Raw genomic sequence first — 19,940 nt, forward strand, 5'->3', positions numbered from 1 at the left:
GAAGAAGGAGGAGAAGGAGAAGAAGAAGGAGAAGGAGGAGGAGGAGGAAGAAGAAGAATTATCCTGCTCCCATGTGGGAGGCTTTGAAGGCCTCATTCTCTACCACCTGAGCTTGTAATTAAACACTTCCCTTCCATTTACCCAAAGTAACCGAAACCAGCAGAGAAACCTCTTGTCAATTAATTGCGCAAGTGTCCCTTGGGTATGTTGATGAACAAGACAAAGGTTTAAACCTAGGGAAACATTCTTTCTGTCCTTATCTCCTCTGCTTTCCCAAACCTCCCCAATACTACAACTGGCCCTACAGCATTTCTTGCAGCCCTCCTTCATTCCAGCCAAGTCTAGCTTTGTGCGGCCCCACAATTCTCCTTCATGTTACTTCCAAGCTCCCACCCAAGATACCCCCAAATGCTGGGAGCATCTCCTTCTTGTTTCCTGTGCTGCTTTCCTCTCTTCCTTGAAAGTTCCTCTCACTGACTCTAGGAAGGCTTCCTCTCGTACTGAATTCCCAAATATGCAGCTTGTTAAAGCCTCTAACATGTACATTGAGTATCGGAAAATTCAACAATCATTTACAAGTTAAGATTCCTATGTCTCGGGGCTGAAAGGGACTTTTGAATCAGAATTGGTCCATTTTCAAATATTCCTCTAGCTTATGACAACTTTCTAAGCTTCAGTTTTTTCATCTGTAAAATGAGGGTACAGGGTCTTCATTCTAAGGTTCTAGAAGTCCAAGGCTTGGTCAAGGTTACACAGCTAGAGGTGTGACAATGCAGGCTAGAAGTGGAGCCTGCTCCCTTCTGAAGGCCACACTCTCCATTCCATCAAGCTCTGTGTGCACATACAAGCACGAGCCAATTCATCTGCCTGAACTCCTCTGTTAAATACGTACCAAAACTAACAATGGAACTACCACGTGATCCAGCAATCTCGCTTCTGGGTATATCCAAAGGAATTAAAATCAGTATGTTGGAGAGATGTCTGCACTGCCATGTTAATTGCAGTACTATTCACAATAGCCAAAAGACGGAATTAACCTAAGTGTCTATCAGTGAATGAATGGATTTTTTAAAATGTGGTATATATACACAATGGAATACTATTCAGCCTTAAAAAAGAACGAAATTCTGTCATTTGTGACAAAGTGGGTAAATCTAGAGAATATTAAATTAAGAAGTAAAATAAACCAGGCACAGAGAGGCAAATACTGCATGATTTCATTTATATGTGGAATCTGAACTCCTAAAAGTAGAGAGTAGACTGGTGGTTACCAGAGGCTGGGGAGGAGGGAGTGGGTAATGGAAAGATGTTGGCCAAAGAGTACAAAGTTTTAGTCAGACAAGAGAAGCAAGTTCTGGTGTTCCATTGCACAGCAAGGTGGCTATAGTTAATAAGAATGTATTGTATATTTCTAAATTTCCAGAAGTTTGAATTTTAAATGTTCTTACCACAAAGAAATGATAAGTATGTGAGATGATGAATATATTTGCATAATTTTATCATTTTATAATAATATATATATATTTAAAATATATCAATTTGAGACTAAGGAGCAATTCTTTATTTTTATACCCTTAAATACTTAATACAGTATTGCCCACTGAATTATGTCTCAAATGTAAACACCCTATGTTATCCAACTCTATATCCATCTACCACCAACCACCACCCACTCCCTTGATCTTTGCACATCAAAGATGCCTATTAATAAATGCTTTTGAATGAACAAAGGCACTAACTGAATGAAGGACCTCCCATTTTTCATTATCTCCATGAGTACTGCTCACCAATTGATTGAAACTGGACTCCCAAACTCCCAGGCAAAGCTAACCCTCCTGGATGTGTTCTGCTGGCTCCACCGTTAAACAGCTGTGTCACTCAGCATTTCTATAACCCTGATGTGCCTCCATTTCTTCATCTGTAACATGGGAATAAACTAGCACCTACCTCATGGGGTAGCCATCAGGATTAAATGAATGAGTCCATTAAAAGCACTGAGAATAGTGCCTAGCAATATGTGTTAGGGTTCTCCAGAGGGACAGAACTAATAGGATGCATGTATATATGAAAGGGAGCTTATTGAGGAGAATTAGCTCACACGGTCACAAGACAAAGTCCCACGATAGGCTGTCTGCAAGCAGAGGAAGAAAGAAGCCAGTAATGGCTCAATCTGAGACCAAAAGCCTCAAAAGTAGGGAAGCCGACAGTGCAGCCTTCAGTCTGTGGTCAAAGGCCCGAGAACCCTTGGCAAACCACTAGTGTATGCCCAAGAGTCCAAAGGCTGAAGAACCTGGAGTCTGATGTCCAAGGGCAGGAGGAACAGACAGATGCATCCAGCACAAGAGAAAGAGGAATGCCAGAAGCCTCCGCAAGCCAGCTTATCCTTCTTCCTCCTGCTTTGTTCCAGCCGGGCTGGCAGCCGATTGCATGGTGCCCACCCACGAGGGTGGGTCTTCCTCTCCCAGTCCACTGACTCAACTGTCAATATCCTCTGGCAACACCCTCACAGACACACCCAGAACCAAGATTTCACCAGCTATCTAGGCATCTCTCAATCCAGTAAAGTTGACACCTAATATTAACCATCACACAATACATAGCAAAATCCTCAGTAAATATTAGCTGTTGTTATTCTATACTTTCATCTAGCATAATCCTCATCACACATCACTGTGATGCCTGTTTAATTTAACTTTCCAGAATGAGTGGAAGCTCTGTGAGGTCAGGGACCATGTCTGCCTTGGTCTTACTCCCAGCATGGTGGTCTGGCAGGTGGTAGGTAATCAATAAATTTCTGAATGCACCCATGCAAGAATGCAAAAATGCAAAGCTAATTCCCTCGGCTATGTGGATTGGTTGCTGTAACTAACAGAAAATTTTCTAACCTTTGAATACTGTAGGTAATTGTTCTGAGTTGCTCTCCTCTTTATTTAAGAATAGAGGAAATGAGAGGCACCATTGCAAAGTGGTTAAGAGCACAGACAGCAAAGCCAGAGTGCATGGATTTGAAACCTGGTTCTACCACTTACCAAAATGTGACCTTATGTGACTTCAATAGAAATAATAATAGTACCTACCTCAGGTGGGTCTTATAGAGATTAAATGAGTTAACATATGAAATGTGCATAGTGCCTAACATTACATAGCATTAGCTACTATCATTATCATCACCCTAACCATCATCGTCATCGTCATCATGAATTGTGAATAAGGATATGATACAAAGACCTGAGAGTGAAAACAGATGTGTGGTTGTAGGAAAATGTTTTGTCACCAATACAGAGACATCATGGATGGCTAAAAGGCAGCATTCAATATAACCATGTTGTTGTGTTATGACAATTTAGCTGTCATCAATACACTGTTGGAATGTTTTAGGTTCATGAAGTTTAGGCCACACTTGAGGGCAGGGAGTTATGGGAGGAAGGTTTGCAGAAGAGTGTCTGCTTTGTACAGTGTAAATGCTGCTGTGCCTGCCAGCTCCCACCACAAGCCCTGCACTCCAATGAGGTGGGCACGCATCTGTGGCCCAGCACCACCCCTGAGTCCTGGTGTGGCCAGAAGACCACTCTTCCCTCCTTGCCATCGTCTCCTGACACAGATTTTCTCATCACATTTTAGTTCAAGGACCCTCCAGAAACCTAAGGCACCATTCTGTTCTTTGATACTGTGTCTTCAAAGTCATGGGCAGTGCAGAAGCCCAGCTGCCAGGACACCAGCTGTCCCCTCCCTGGGCCTTGCTGTGGCTGAACTGCAGGTCCCCTAGGATGTCCAGAAAGGTAGCAAACTGGGCTTCCCCCAAGTTGCTGAGCCACCAGCAGCTGGAAGCAGGGGAGCAGCTTCACCCACTGTGTGAGGAGGGCAGCAGGACCCAGTTCTGAGAAGATGTAGAGCACACTGTAGCTTGGCCGGGCGCGGTGGCTCACGCTTGTAATCCCAGCACTTTGGGAGGCCGAGGAGGGCGGATCACGAGGTCAGGGGATCGAGACCACGGTGAAACCCCGTCTCTACTAAAAATACAAAAAACAATTAGCCGGGCGTGGTGGCGGGTGCCTGTAGTCCCAGCTACTTGGAGAGGCTGAGGCAGGAGAATGGCGTGAACCCGGGAGGCGGAGCTTGCAGTGAGCCGAGACTGCGCCACTGCACTCCAGCCTGGGCGACGGAGCGAGACTCCGTCTCAAAAAAAAAAAAAAGAACACACTGTAGCTTCAGGAAAAGGAATCTTAAGTCCCAGAGCAATTAAAGAACAGGAATCAAATTGAAGCAAGAAATGAGGAAAGCTTTGCATCTCCTGTTTCTTACTCTATTTCACCACAATGGCTTTTCCCCTCCACAGCCCAAAGCTGTGAAGCGATTTGAAGTCACTACATTTAGCCACAGATGATTGATTTTAAAATTATTCATGAGTAGCCATCTCACCACTATCTACCTACCTCAAGATTAAATGCTGCCACTATCTTACAATTCTCTTATAAGGGGTTGAAATCAAAATCTCCTCATGAATGGAATTTATCTCACCAGCTGTGAATATGCACTGTGATTTGTTATCATGGAGTTCTTTATCCTATTTGCTGAAGCTACCTCAAGTTTATAACATGAATTAATTTTTATATTGCAAATTCTGCATATATGCAGAAAAAAGAATTACAACAGCACCTGCCATGGTTCTATTGAATCAGTACTTTATATATTGCATGTATTACATAGCATGACCTTTTGATGTTTAATACCCAACCCTACCCCTGCCCCACCTTACACACACATACCAGCTAAAATGGTTCTCTGAAGGTACCTCATGAGTCAAATTTGCTCAAGATTCATGGCTCTTACCTGAAGCACTGGGGTGCCTATTTAAATAATTTTAAGAAGAGGTCAGTATTATGAATACTATTTCCTTGAAGTAGCCACACTATGGCATCAGGATTGCAACATGAATGCTGACACTTGTGCCTGGCAGCCCACAGAAGTTAGGGAACGTGACACCAGGAAGTGTCCCAGAAAAGACCCAGGACATGGTCCACTGGGATCCTCACTCAACAGAGGAACATGGAAAGCACCAGTCCCTCATTTGTCTAATCATATGCTCATTGCCTGACCCTGGGTGGGTGGAGTCCTTCCATGTAACATACAATTTTTAATTTTAAGGGCTGATATCCATCTTTAAATTAGCTACGTAATGACACAAAGACTGAAATCAAAATTCGTCGTGGCCTGTCCATGAATGGCCTCATGCCATTTGGTGAGAGAGGTAAAGAAAGGGTGGAAAGCTGGGTGCTGGGATGTGCTGGGTTTGCAACGCCGCTTCCCTGGAATACAAGACAGGCTCAAACCTCTTGAAGTCAGTCGGAGTCCAAGGTAAACTGCTTCACAAACACTCAGCCAATAATAAAATGTTTTGAAAAGCACTTAAGCTTAATAGGTTGAGGTGTTAACTCAGTGGAAGCTTCTGTTACTATGGAGAGAGACTGCGAGAGCAGAGCAATGCCACGGGGCGGGAAAAGGAACGCCATTCGAAGGAGTCACGCCACACAGAGCAGACATACAATAAGGCCTCCTGTATGCGATGGGCAGTCACATGGGGCCCAGGATGATGACACTGGGCCAGGGAAGTACTGATTGGTATGGGTATGGTCTTCAGATCCCTCAGTGCACTTGGTTTGAATCTTCCTCTTGATCCACCACTCTCCCCAGGCCTACTGTAGAGCAGACCTGCTAAGACCAACTCCTCCACTTATTCTTCCACCGACTCTTGGTCATCAGCTCAGAAGCCAAGGGCCATCCCCAGACATTCCAGAGTGAATAAACTGGAGTGTGCTCTACACCTCTGGTATTACAGGTTTTCATGTTACATTCCTACAGACTGTCTGACACATGACAGGCCACAGAGGTATCATCAGGTGTAGGAATTTGTGCTCCAAGAATAATGATTTTGGTTCTCCATGACTACTAACTCAGTGGTCTTGATTAGTCTTATTATAATGTTGTTTCCTATCAAGTGAAACATTGCCTTTAAAAGGATTTCAGTCTCCAAGCTTCCTTCACACAATGAACGCTCATGCCCTAGCACCCGGAGCCATCTGGCAGCCATTCTAGTTCCTTGGGGCTGTGCACCAAGGAAGAAAACTGGTTCATCCTAACACCATTCAACACATGCATTACTGATGGTCTTCTATGGTGTAAGCCATTGGGAGGGGCTGAGTTGCCGGTAAATGCCTTTCTGACCTGTACAGTTGAGTCATCTGATCAGCATTCAGAACCATTGCTGTTGGCACGACAACAATGTAACACCTCGAAATTTATTCTTTATCGGGGTATCCAGTCTCCTAGCCTGAGATTTATAAGATTCATTGAAAGAGATAATACATTTTTTAAATGAAAGAGCAAAACAACGTAATTACGTATCTACAGAATAAACTGACCTCTGCCAACCCAGGTGGAGATGAAGAGTACAGGGTTTGATTCCTCTAATTACACACAGCTTTTGGATAGGGGTGGATGAAAGGACACTTTATTATTCTCCCTCTAGTCATAGCGCTCTGTTGAAGCTAATCAAACTCTAATTCATTAGAAACTGGGACAAGAAACAGAAAATATAAATAAATAATGGCTTCCACTGGCCCTTAAAGCCCAAGCGAAACTTCTGATTAAATCTGGCACCTGGGCCCTGCTAGAATGTGCACTCCATGAGAGCGGAAGCCTTGCCTGACTTGTGCAGCAATGGACCTCCAGCACCTAGACGAACGCCCAGCACCTTGTGCTCCCCTCATAAGTACTTGTTGAGTGAAGCAATGAATACATAAGTGAATGAACAAACAAACAAGGCAGACTCATCCAGAGCAGCAGAGGAGTCATGGTAGATTGAATGTGCCATCAAACTCAAATGCCTTGGGCTGATCCCAAGTCTTCTGACCAGAGGAGTTTGAGTGAATTACCTCACTTCTTTCAGCTATTTCCCTCCAATAAGATGGAAGTAACAATAATATGTTTTGCAGATTAAGTGATAAAATTTATGTAAAAGTATTTCATGAAGTACCAGTTACCCATATGAGAACCCTGTAAGTGACCCTATATCCCATGGCCTCACTCACCCCTGCTACGTCCTGTTTGCCTCTTAATCCTACAGCTTCTACCTCCTAATATCTCCCTTCGTTGCTTCCTCTCCATTTTCACCACCAGTATCTTCACTGTGGTTCTCAGCACTCATCACCAGATAGCTCCAGCCCCTTCCTGGTGGATTCCCTGCCTTAAGCCTAGCTCTGCTACAGTCGCCTTGCTGCCAATGGGCTTCACGAAGGGTGAGTGATTCCTGTAGTCACAAAGCACAGGTATCCATGCTCAGAAGGGCCCATGCTTGAAGGCAAATGCTCTCTGGTTGCCGTCTTGAAATTCTTAATGATTTACCGTTTTGGAAGTGAAGTCCATGGCACATGAACACGGGCTGGGGGCTTAAGGTCTTGGCTCTCACGTGCAGCACCTCTTACCACCTCCCTGCCTCCCAGGACAGGTTCTCAGCTACCCGTTTCCCTGCCCCTGGCACCCTGGGCCCTGCCCAGCCTCCCCCACAACCTGTCCCAGTGACACTGTCCACTCCACTTCAGTGGAGGGTTGGGCGCAGGCTGGAGAGGGGCAGGGTTGGTGAGCGTGCTTCACAGTATCTTGCAAGGGGGTGTGGCAGTGGCCATCCTCACCCCAGGCTGTCAGTGCTACCATGCACTTAGCAGGCAACTTGGTACAGGAAGCCTCAGGCTCAACCCTAACCAAGATGCCCAGTACATCTTGACAGGAAAGTTGCAATACCCTTGGGGGTTACCTGCTTACCAAGGGTGAGAGCACCAGGCCTCCGGGAAGGAGAGACACCTGGCTGCATCTTCCTACCCCTAGCTGAAGCATGACACATCAGTCCCGTGGCTATGGAGAGGAGGAGCCAGCTGCTGGTGGACCACATGTGTCCCAAGTCTTAGGGAGGGCTCCAGCTCCCGTGAAAGTCTGTACTTGTCCCACAAGTGTCCTGCCATGAGGACCGGAGGGATGTGACATTAAAGAGGATAAAAAAATGCCACGACAGATTGAGAGACTGCAGAATGAACGGAAATGCTCTGTATTTTAATGCCTTTAAAAGCACCCTTTTTTTCTGGTTTTTGAATAAATGGCCCCACATTTTCATTTTGCACAGGGACCCCAGGATCCAGTCCTGGCTGTCAACATGACCCTTCTAAATTCTGACCCTGATACACTGCTTACCTGTGACACTCCTTCAGTGCTTTCCCCTTTCCTGTAACTCAGAGCAGAAAGTTGGAGCCTCCTGGCTAGGCCCCCTTGTCTGGCACGTGCTGATTTCCTCAGCCCCATCCCCTTCTGCTCACCCACACTCACCCTCCGCCTTGGCCAACTTGAAGCATTAGCAGCTTTTTGAACATGTCTTGCTGCTTTATGTCACTGCTCATCACGTATTCTTCCCTCTGTTACCATTGTCTACCCCTACCTTTATCTGACTGTGTCTACTCAAGCCTCACTTCCTTCCATGGCCTTCCCTGACTACCTCAGCCCCCACCAGGCTCCCTCCCAGGAGAACTATGTCATGGCCCCGATCACTGTGTCCTAGAATCACAGATGTTCCTACCTGGCTTCACTGTCATATGTATGCAACATGATCCTGATGACAGGGACCATATGACCTTCTATTCCTAGCTCCAGCAGAGGGTCTGACACTTTCAGGGAGCACTGAATTCAACACTAAGCTGGACATGCTAGTTCTGTCTGCACATTCCCTTCATTGCCTGCTTAGTGAGATGATCTGAATCAAACAAATCAGTCCCACTGGCCACTTTCTCCTAAGAGAGGAGTCTTTTCAATCACCAAGATGGCCAAGGCACCATTTTAAGCCTATTTTATAGGCCTACCACTTTCTGATCATGTCACCTGCAATGATCCTGTGGGTTTCCATTCTTGCTTATCACCAAACCTCAGCCACAGAATTAGACATCAAAAGCACCGGACTCATTTTTCTTAAGAGAAAAAATCATTTTTCCCCTTCAACACATTCATAAAGCTTTAACAATGCAATCCTAGTACATGGACCTTCCCTCCCCCACTTTCCTATGGCGATCAATGCCCCATACAATGGGTTTCATGACCTTAGACCCGGAATCTAAAGATAGGCTATTCAACCATCTGGTCCAGATCCCTCATCTTACCACTGTGGACACTGAATGCAGGGGCCAGGGGCTGTCTCCATCCCAACCCAAGCCCAGGCTCATCCCACTGTTCCATGCAGTCTCTGTGAACCGGGAGTTATCTCCAGACTCCTGATTCACCCTTTCACTCACTTCTCTGAGAAGATACAAGGTCATCCTTGCTTGTAGGTTTCCTTTCTTCAAGGTCTCTAGACTATAATATTATCCCATCAATTGTCCAGTAACTCAAAACCTACCAGCCATACTAAACTAACCCATGATTCTGGCATTCTCTGTTGCCAGTTTTCACTGGTGCTTTATTTTCCTCCTGAATGTTCATCAGGGAGTTTGTTAAAAATTGGGAAGGGGCAGGAATGAGGCTATTGAGCTGTCAGTGATCAGACGATACAACTTACCTCACAGCAACAGTTTACTTCACTAAATTGTGGGGGAGCCAATGAGAAAGGAATGATCCTGGTTGATGCGCAGTATTGACACAGTAGCCACACAAACCACATTCAATATCTCTGTAAGCCAGCTGCTGGCTTGTTTTGGGGGCAGTGTAATTGCTGCTGCCATCATTTCATGAACGGTCCCCTCTTCATCCCACCACCATTCATGGATTAGTTAGGAAACTAGCAGGATTGTTTCAGACAGAGAGCAATCTGCAAATCAGAAGCTTTCCAACTAGACTGGAATGGGTGGCTTTATTAGACACATTCCCAGTTACCTTGCTAACAGCCCTCAGGTTTCAGAAATGTCATTAAATATTCCATTCAAGAACCACAGGAAACCCTAAATGCGATCTACCTCATCCCCATCCCCACCGCCTCCCCCACGCCATCTCCACCCTTCAGGCGCATTCTAAACTTACAGAAATGTGGCCAGGAGAGAGTTAGACTATTTTGTGTGATGCAATACAGCCTGTTCAACTTTTGCATAGCAATTCAGCAAACACAGTTTTAAGCATTCAATTCTACTTCTACAGCTTCTTAAAATTCCCTGCAATATAATTATACTGATGGGAATGCAGAAAGATAATTGCTTTTAGAGGAAAGTTTCTCCTTTGTTCCATGTTCATCTGGCTTCCAGAAATGGAACAAGAGCCCTTGAACAGCAGAAATACGCATCCATGTGTCTCTAGTTATCATTTATTTACAAAGATAGACCTTGACAAATGTAATTTGTTCAATAAAATTAAAAGGATGCACGATAATTCACTTAGACAAAGAGACTTGAAAGGGGACGTCATCGGCAGCAGCGCCGTCCATCATTCCAAATGATCAGCTGACTTTGAAGAAGTGGCAGGTGCTCCCCTTTTGGAATGCAGCATTGAAATAGTATTTAGAAGGGGGAAAGAAAGAAAGAGAGCTAGGAATTGGAGCAATTTTTTATTCAGGCAATAATTATACAAATTAGATCTATGAAAGCCAGAGAATGACTGTGCCTTGAACCCTGTCTGTGTGCATAGAACAATGGGGAAATTAATAATTAAATCTATTACATATGCTCATAATTCAATACAAAAGATACCTCAGTAGTTCAAACACTCCTGTATTTTCATTTGAATAAGGCTTTCACACATTCTCATTATATATGTATTATATTTTAAATTTAACAGCTTATTTTGTTGCCTTTATGTTTGAATTAATAAGGGCACACTTTAATGCACTAATGGGGAATTGCATTAGCTGGCTTTGCAGACATAACTTTGAAAATCTCCCTGGTTTCCCAAGGGTGAAATCAATTTGCCCCATAACGTGTTGTCTCACAGACACATCTGGAATCTTGGAAGAGCAGCTCCCCTCTATAAGCCTCTGATTTGGGCCTCCATATTTAAAAGAGGATCCCCTAGTAGAGACCCTTGCTAAATTGAACAGACGCATCGAGATCATCTTCTGGATTTTGCGATCTTCTAGCCAGCTGACATGCTTTTTATGCCTGGCCCATGTTATTTTTCCAGAGAACAAAAATAATTTTTCTGCAAAAAAGGTTTATTTTTAATCCAATAATTCCTTTCCTCCCTTTTTAAAATTTTTCTTTCTCACTCCCTCTCTCCCTCTGGCTTTCTTTAGATTCCTATTTTTAACTCTTCATATTACCTCTGGCTCCATGGAGAGTGAAGAAGACAAGGAAATTAGAAAAAAGAGAGAGAGAGAAAGAAAAGTATATACTATGGTGGGCAGTGATGGAAAGGCCACCACAATTGTTGAGGAACCAATTAATAGCATCAGAAGTACTGGAGTTCAGGACAGGGGGATTGGTGGTTGAACTATAGCACTGAAATCCCAGAGAGCACAGTGAGTTCACAAAGTGAGAGTCTCAGTTTTCTAAAAAAAAACAGGGTGACTCCACTGGAGGGTCAAATGCTAAAGTAATAATCAATGGAAAATACCCATCCCTCTGCAACCCAGAAAAGAGACAAAGAAGTCAGTATCTGTGAGAAAGAAAGAAAGGAAGCCTAACCAACTGCTCACATCTCAGTGCAAAGCGGCTGCCAGCACACCCGGACAGCCCGGCACATGCGGAGGCACTTGCCGCTGCTGCCACTGCGCTATGACAAGGAGTTTTGTGCCTTCGAAGGAGCGCCAAATCCAATGATGCTAATTGCATTGCAGATTTCTAGCATCATTAGCAATTCTTAAAATTACATTTGCCCTGCTTAAGTTCTCTATTTCCAGCCTGGTATACGAAGGGGACAAGTCTCTAAAGGGGATATGGGTGACAGAGAAATTCGATCGGACATGCTGGCTTCAGGTGTGCAGGTGGAGGCTGGCCGGGGGCATTCACAACCCGGGAAAAATGCTTGTTTGTCTTATTTTAAATGCTGATTGCCGGGAGAATAAACAAAACCCGCAGCTAAATGGGCCTTAAAGGAACACTGGGAATTTTGGAAAGAAAAAAGCCTTACCGAATAACAGTTGGAACTAGCCCTGTGGGTCCTATGGTGACAAGCACCATCCAACCACCCCGAGCGATGGAGTAACTTGCATTTGAAATAGTTGGTGCAGAAATAACCACCCTCCTTTTGTTTGTTTGTATTTAAAACAAATGAATAAAATCCAGATGAATTGGTGTTTTTGCTTTGTTTGTTTGTTTCCTTAAAGAGAACATATTTGCTCATTAGGAAAGCTAGACAGCCAGCTCCAGAAACAAAAGCCCCAAGTCTGTGTCTCTCCTGAGCTTTGGCAAACACTTTGCCACATTTCCCGGCCCAAGTATCTCAACCCTGCTGGGAAGGGAAAGGCCATCCCAAGAGCAGAGCAGAGGTCAGGATCCGCCTCTCCCAAGGCTGCTGGCTCCTGAAACTGGGGCAGGGCTCTGTGCAGTTGGGACTTCCATTGCAGAGTCATTGAGAGATCACCAACACCAGCCTCTCCCAGAGTGGAGGGGTGGCCTCTACTCTGAATCTAGCAACAGAAAGGGGACCAGCTCCCAGGTATTTTTTCCAACAATTTATCCCATGTAATTAAATTGCTAAGCCTATATATTTATAGACACATACATACATATATATATACACACACTTACAAATATGTATTATATATACAGCTCTATGTATAAACAGTCACATAGAGGGAGTGTATAGCTTTTAATTGGGCCGTCTTCTCAAAATAATTAAGCCAGTTTTAATGAAATACTGTTTAAGGCTGCTGGCAAGCAAAGAAGCCATCTTTAGCAGAGCATTAATAAACTGAGTCATTCGCACGAGGGAATGGCTAGCTGTATCAGTCACATTCATGGAGCTAATAAAAGAGCTCAGTTCTCTGTGGCAGGCCAAGGATTGGAGGGCCGGGAGGGAGCACAGAGCCCAGTCATCTCGGGCTCACTGTCACAGGCAGTCCTTACGGCTGCAGTGGAGTTCACAGTCCAAGCTGGAAGAAGGGTCTGCTTGCCCTCAAAGGATCCCAGCAGGAATCTCTGGCCATAGAAGAGAGGTGACCAATCCCAGGGGCTGGTGAGGTCTCTAGAGCTCCTTACCATCTGTGGGTGATGCTGGACCAGGATTGGGAACAGGGTGCAAGGGTGGCCAGAGTTTCTCCTTTTGGTGTCCCAGTTCCTCGTCTACAGTGACCTGCCAACCCCGTGATATCAATGAGATAAACAGTTGGGAGGGTTTTTCAGAGGTGTTAATGGGGGTAATGTTTAGCTCATAAAATGAGGATAGTCATTCTCTAAACCAGGAATTTAGATAGGACTTCCCTTATCAATACCTCCTGCGGCTTTTTAGCTGCTGCTTTTTAGCAGCAGGAGGTATTGATAGGTAAAGGAATACCTGGTTTGGTTTTTAGTCAAAGGGATGATTTAGCCATTCTCACAATGAGAATCTTTACAAACTGGACTGACTTTCACCAAAAGCGATGAGATGGACTTGCTGCCACATATAGGTCAGTGCCAATGAGATGGTGTAGCAGTATCTGGTGCTGAAAAGAAAGGGGCCTGTATAAGAGTCCCATTGTACCAACAAGGAAACTGACCTGTCCCAGTGTTGCACCGTTTATCCCCAGAGGCACAGCCACATCCTGAATCCTTCTTCAAGAGTCCTGGGAGAAGAAAATAAGCCCCGTTACCCTCTCTTCCTTTCTGTCTTGGAGAGAAGAGGCCTATAAAACACTAATAGTGCAGGGGAAGTTTTTCCTAATTCCAAACAAGGTGGGAAAAGCAGGAACCTTTTGATTTCTGTAAGATCAATTTGGTGAAAGGCTAGCACGGAAGTTTAGACTGGACCATGGTAACAGTTACCCTTTACTGAGCCTTTTCACTTGCCAGGAGGACACTGTAGACGCATAATAGTTCATAATCCTCACCACAACTCTGAGCTAGGGAGTTGTATTCCCACTTGACAGAACAGGAAACTGAGGCTCAAAAAGTTAACCAACTTACCCATAGTCCTAGAGCTCACAAACAGCAAAGGCAGGATTCAGACACCCCAAGGCAGTGAACAGGGGGCCCCTGGTTCTGGTCCTCTCTCTCCCGTTCTCGTCTACCCAGACTTGATGCTGGGTCCATCCTCCCTTTGGCCTCACCATTAAAGCTAATGCTGACATTTCCATCAACTTCCCAGTCTCACCCTCCCAGGAGTAGCAACATGTATCAAGCCCTGGCGCAGACATAGCCCTTACAAAAGGCAACTTCTGGGGAAGAAAAAGAAACTCCTTGTTCTCAGCTCACTTTCAGAACTGATACCCTGGCAGACAGGAAGCGTGCCTGAAGTGTGCTTTCAGCACGAAGGAGGAAGAAGAGGAACGCGCAGGCTTGATTCCCGGTTCTCCAGAATCCGGAAGTGGAAGAAGCCCGGGAGTGACGAGGAACCCCAGATACGGCCTAAACCAGCGCCCTGGGGTCAAGCCCCTGCGGAGTCCCGGACAAAGGAGCCGCGACCTGGAGGGGGGACCCGGGAGAAGGGAACGGAGACCCCAGTGGAGCCAAGGAGCCTGGATGGGCAGAGGAAATGGGCGACGGGTAAATGGAGATGCAGCCGGGGATGGGAGAGGACGACCATCGACTGGGAAGCGGAAACCCCCTTGCGGTTTGAGGGCCCTGAGGAGGGGAAGCGCCCCGCACCCGCCCCCCAGCCCGCTTCCAGGGGTGAAGGACCGCAGGGCCTCCCGAGGCCGCCGCGCCGGGACAGCCTGACGCCCCGAGCAGCACCGAGACGAGGCCGGCGCCCACCGCCCCTGCCCGGTCCCCGCCCGCTCCTCGGGCTAGCACTAGGCCCCACCGTGCAAGCGCACTGTGCATCGCGCCTGCGGCCTTTCGAAAATAGAAAAATAGGGAGTATATGTAGTACCCCACACCCTTGTAATGATGCCGCTGCAAGCAAATGAGTCCTTAATAACAACAGGGTGCTGAGGGCAGCGACCAATGGGGAGCAAACAGCCCGGCCCTGTGGTGTAGAACGCGCGGCACTGGAGACGCCCGACACTCCATGGGGCACAAGTCCCAGGTCCCGGCGGGCCAGCACCCGGCCTTCCCCGGCGAGGAGCCGGGCTTCCGACGGGAAGGCAGGGTGGCGAGAGGGCGCCAGCAGGACGCCTGACCTTGCGTGAAAAACCGGAGAATTCCACAGCACCGCGGCGAGTGCTCCCCGGCTGCGACCGCGCCTCGGGCCGCGAGGATGTTCCTGTGGCGCCACCTCGTGTCCGAGGTGCAGACAACGCTCTGGCGAGGGCTGCAAGGACGGCCTGCGACCAGCCCTGGGACCTCAGACTCAGGCTGGGACCTTGGTATGGGTCATCCCAGGGGCCCCCGGCAATGGACCAGTGATGCCCTTCCACCAGGCAAAAAGCCCCCCAGACGTCTCTCTCTTCCTGCTGCAACCAAAGCTAAAAAGAAAATTTGCCAGAATGAATGGAATAACTGACGGTCCCTTTCAATGAGACGTCCATGAGGTGATGTCTGGTTTTTCCTAAATACAATGGCAAGTCAATTATTAGTTCATCCAGAAAAAATATAGATGCTGTCATCGTATAAACATGAGTCTCCACAAAGAACTGAGCCTCAGACCCGCTGGAGGTGCTCTGTCTGGGAAACACTGAACTAGAATTTTGGGTGGAACAAAGTAGAAGCTTTACTTTTTATTTAACAGTAGCCTGAAGACCTCCTGCAGAATAATGGAAAGGATAAAGATCTGGGAGCCAGGATACTAAGGTTCTGGCATTAGCTCTGCCCCCCAGTTGTCTGTTTGACTTTGACCAGAGGGAAACAGTTTTACTACCTCTCACAATGCTGTGCAGTCTGGATTGGTATCTCCATGTAATCAATAAGGAAATAGGGGCTCCAGGAGTTTACCCAAGGTGGGGCAGCAGATCAGTGTCCAGACCAAGCTTCAGCTGCACGTCTGCCCAACTCTGAAGAGCACGTTCCCTTCACAAGCCATCAAATCCCTTCGTGCTTTGGCCTCTTCATCTATGGCTTGAAGGGGCTGTACCAAGTGGTCACAGTTCCTTCCAGATACAGCAAACCGTGATTCTAAGGTTTCCCTGATCCCTTAAAACCCAGTTTTAGTGCTCACAAACCCCGTGGTGATAACAAAAGAGCCTTTAAAAAGGATTTATCCACCTATAAAAACCATTAGATTTTATTTGGGGCTATGGGCAAAGAACACCAAAACAAACGTGTTGGAACATCAAACCTCCTTTAAAATTTAGGGCAGCAGGGACAGAGGAGAAAATCTGCACAGGGCAAGGAGGGACAACTTAAGGATTCCATGGCTGGAACCAGACTGCGGGACACTGTTTATCTGCCATTGGCTTCCTGGGGGATAATTGCCTCCTGACAATTGTTTAGACTTGATAAATACATGAAATGGGGCCGCCAACAGTTTATCTGGCTACCAGTTCAGATCCGGACAGAACCAGATGAAGAAGTCAGGCACATTCGCAATAACCTCAAAGATAAAACCTTCCTATCAGAGGCAGCTTATCTCCTCCTCAGGGTCATGCTGCCCAGTAACTGCCACCTCCAAAAGAAGGAAGGGGAGAGCACTTCTAGCAGGGGGTTCACAGTGGGCCTTGCTTGCCTTGAACTCCCCTTCCTGCTCACACGACAGGCCACCTGTCTGGCAGCAAGGCTGTCTGTCACAGCCCTGGTCTGGAAGGCTTAGGAAAGATGTTGGCAAGGAAAGTGGAAGAAATGGGCAACTAGATCCCAAAGCCAAGGTCACCTAACTCTGAGATGAATGCGTTCCTCGTGGGCTCTTCCTCTGTTTCATAGGGACAAGCTAAGGGAACTTCAGGCCTCCCCAGCAAAGATAACACCATGACTCGCAGCTCACAGGAGCTGGGACCCTGCTGGGCTACATACTCACCCCATGACCAAAGGCAAGTGGGACCTCTGGGCCTCAGTTTCCTCACCTCTCAGGGGTTTGAGCTAAATAATCCCTAAGATCCTACTGAGCTATTTTATGGACTGGAATCAAACCAGCCAGACCTCTTTATGGTTTAAAAGAGGCCAGAGGTTTCATTGAAGAACCACCTCCCTCCCTTACATTTTTCCTCAGCCCGCTTGCTTTTCTCTTACCCCTCCCCCACACCTCTCTCATTCGCAGGCCACAAACCTCCATCCTCCAACTCCTTTCCAACGTCAGTAGCTAGCTCCACCAGGCTGGCTAAGGATCGAGGAGACCATCACCTCAGAAAGCAGCCCCGCTGGGAGGTCCACGGAGCAGTTCGCCGAGCTGTGGACAGGCCCTTTGTTTTCCATCTGTCAAGAAAGGAAGCTGCCTGTTGCTTATTTCCTCCTCCCACTCTTCTCCCTTCCCAACAGCAGACTCTTCCACTTTCAAAATATTCTGATGGGAGATCGCAGGAGTTTTCCTCAAACAAGATCACTTGGGGTCAATTACTGAGCAACCCCCAGCCTCAGCCCCACCCATTCTCTCACCCTCCAGCTTGAGCGATAGCTCCAGTTAGTAAAGCACTTGGCTCAACAGGACAACAACCAAAAGTGACCTTCTATGTCCTAAAGCCCTTGCCTGACACCACCTCTTTTTTCTTTTTTTAATTCTTCAGGGGCCTTTTGGGGACCCACAATTGAGCTGTATTCTGCAGAAAGAACTTCCAAATGAAACGAATAAGGCATTGTTTTACCAAGAGCCTTTTCTCCCTCAAGAAACTCAACGTAAACTAGGAAACTTGCACTTTCTTTCCCTTTTGGGTAGATGAGCAGACGGGAAGAGTTACTACCCAGGGTGAGGTCATTCCTCCATGGTGGTAGAATATCTGGTTCTTTCAGTTTCCCCATGGTGCTGGCCTCACAATAGGTGTTCATGAGGTGCAGGCTAATTGGGTGAGTGGATGCAGTGCTCTGATGGATTTATTCAGTGTACAAGATTGCAAAGCCATATGCCAGCAAAGGCTTAACCACCCCACCCTACCCTTCAGACCAGCTCCATAGCTTTCCATGTCCCTGTCTGCCCAGCCTCAGGCCAAAGCAAAGGCAGGGATCTGAGCTGTACCCCCTGTGAACGCCCATCTCCTGACCCCTGTGCTAGTGTCTTGTCCCTGCATGCCTTGACTGTCTTCTCTCTGGACTATGATTCATGGCAGATATTAAAAAGGAAACAGCATCCTTCAATTCTTTCTACCATTTCTCTTATCTTTAAAGGGTTCTTATTAAGCAGTATCTTCAAACTTATTTATGTGATGTCGTGCTAGGAAGCAGTGTTGTCAATGTGCCACTTTCCATGAGCACTGAATTCAGTAAAAATAAAAGCCAAATAAATGATATATTGTCTCCATGCAGAATCTTCTCTAGTCATGACTAGCTACCTAGATAGTAGGGAATCCCTAAAGATCATCAGATAATGGTGACTTTTGCTTACTGAGGCAAGCTCCCCTTTCCTCTGCGCTTCTGGAGTGATTGATCCAGAGAGGCCAGCTTCTTGCTGGGGCACAACTGCGATCTGCTCTAAGAAGCCAGCCCAGAAGCAGGGACACAAAATCATGGGGAGCCGACCATGGCCAAAGCATCATGCTATTACCCTTCACTTCACGTTTTTTAGCTCTTTTTTGAATGTTATGAAAGATACACAGATGTATTTATTTTGTGTTTTCATATTAAAATGTTTTCATATTAAAAATGAAAGGGCAGGAGGAAGTGAGGAAGGGGAAGAAAGTAGCATTCAAACGCCAAGCATCATGCTAGGAACTTGGAGCTCTCAAGCCCTCCAGTCTTGGTCATTGGGGAAGGGAATGGGTATCGCCCACTTAGTTCATATTTAAATAACTGCTCATACTTGAAAATGTCTTCAACTGCAACCACATGAAGTGGGGAGCCCCCACAGGGTCTCCACGTCTTCCCTGAGAGCTCTTGGACCATGCTCCTTCATCCTCCATGATTTTGATCTTGCAGTTCTGTTTACCTTCAGTGCCTTCTCACTCTTTACACCCTCATCCCAACCCCCTCCACTTTCAAGACTCATTTAGACATCATCCTCAAGAAAGCTTCTGATCCCCCACTGTCCAGTCCCATCTGAGTGGGTACCCATAGAGATGTCCTGTACAGCTTGTCCCCACGTGTTAGAATACTCTGCATATCTGTCTGCTTCCTCAAGGTACTGTGAGCTCTTTGAATGACAGTCTTGTTCAGGTTTGCATCCCCAGTATCTACTGGTTCAGTTCTAGGCTACCACTTGCCCAAACAACACCTCTGTGTTCTAAGAAAAAGAAGAATGCATACCCATCCCTCCCAATCACCCCATACACACACTGTCAGCCTCCAAGCAAGGCCATGTGACTCCCTTGTTCAAGTCAGAAAAAGGTTCTCCCTCCTCATAGTGGGTGCAGCTCTACAGCAAGGAGCAAGGCTTGGTGAGTAGGAGATGAGCTGGATGTCAGCACCCACTGAGCCCAGCCTCCAGGTAACCTGCACAACTGTATTGATTGGCTCTGGTTGGATCAATCACTCCATCCAGAGAGCAGTGACCCACTTCTCCTGACCTCTTGGCTCAGCTTCCAAGACACCAGGCTGCTTTTCTGCTCTACTATCGGCTACTCCCTCTAACCACAGCTGCTCATGAGGTAGATAAGCCCCTGTGTCTCTAACGGCACAGTGCCCCATGCAACCCAAACACAGACCCCAGGAGAGAGAAGCCGAGGAGGTCCTGTTTCTTCCAGGCCCATTGCCAGCCTCTGTCCGGGTCTGGGCACATGGGCTCATTTACATGGCTGGTTTGGAGCCTTTGGCAGATGAAAGTGTGTGGATAGTTTTATATGTGTTGCTCATCATTAAACCTCCCCCTCAGGGTTTCTTGCCGCCTTTGGT

At 46.7% G+C, this 19,940-nt stretch overlaps 1 pseudogene; it reads right to left on the reverse strand.

Moving 5' to 3' along the window:
• Positions 1 to 14,292: 14,292 nt before the first annotated feature.
• LOC105738390 lies at positions 14,293 to 17,918 on the reverse strand (annotated as a pseudogene).
• Positions 17,919 to 19,940: the final 2,022 nt, after the last annotated feature.

Source organism: Nomascus leucogenys, chromosome 12 (genome assembly GCF_006542625.1).
Source record: "Nomascus leucogenys isolate Asia chromosome 12, Asia_NLE_v1, whole genome shotgun sequence".
NCBI lineage: Eukaryota > Metazoa > Chordata > Mammalia > Primates > Hylobatidae > Nomascus > Nomascus leucogenys.